This window comes from Pteropus alecto, unplaced genomic scaffold, assembly GCF_000325575.1.
Source record: "Pteropus alecto unplaced genomic scaffold, ASM32557v1 scaffold14, whole genome shotgun sequence".
Classification (NCBI taxonomy): Eukaryota; Metazoa; Chordata; class Mammalia; order Chiroptera; family Pteropodidae; genus Pteropus; species Pteropus alecto.
In genome coordinates, this window is record NW_006436810.1 from 17,379,960 (window position 1) to 17,380,933 (window position 974).

A 974-nucleotide genomic window follows, 5' to 3' on the forward strand; every position below is an offset into this window, starting at 1 on the left:
GGCAGCAATGCGCTCACACGTACCCCGATCAAGAAACTTTTGATAGAACGTTCTTTCAGTCTTCTGCAGCACAAAAAGGACTTCTGAAGCCGAGCTGTGCTCTTGAAGGCCCTCCACCGTCATTTCGGTGGAACGAAGCCTTTCTCTTCGTCCACCACACGTCCCCCCCTCCCAACCCCTGCCGTGCAAAATTACAGAGAAGGTAATGGTGCACACAAGCCCCCCATTCCACCCCACTCAGGTCTGGATCGACCAGATGGAGCGCACGCCGGACATCTGTACAGGGGGCCGGAAGGAGTTGGTCACCGGATGCTCTGGGAAAACATGGAGAAGCCAAGCAAAGCACAACGTTCGCTCTGTGAACACGGCAACTCTTTCCGACCCGTGATGAAAGTGCATCTTAATCAGTCGTGTCCCCATCTGAATGGAGCCACACGACTGCTCCTCTCGTGTGTGTGTGTGTGTGTGTGTGTAGAAGCCACAGATACGAAAGCACAATGAATTAGAGTGATTATAAGTCAAAAAATAACAAACCAAGAAAACGAGTGCATTAACTACGAAGTGTCAGACCTTCCAGGGACCAAGGCGCAGTGGTGTGTGTCCATGTGTCCCCACACCGGCTGTGATCGGAACCGATGAGCACTGTGTCCCTTCTGAGAGTAGAGGGTTGTCCCGTGGAGTTATAACAGTTGCACATACTAGTGCTTTTCTCGCTTATTTTATTTGAGTTCTGCTCACAACACAGCGTGAAACGGCTCAGAATTATTGACTCCATTTAAAAATTTTCAACCCAGAGCCAAGTCGTTATGTTTCCTGGTGGTTCAGTCAATGAGAAGCAGAATCATTCCGCACTCGCGTAACGTTTTTAAGCCTCGTGCGTCCAGGACCACAGTTCTTGAAATCCCTTTGCCCCACGTATAGCAAGAAGGCGTTTTCCTCCTGGCTGTGTGAGTTGGCTCTATTATGACATTTTA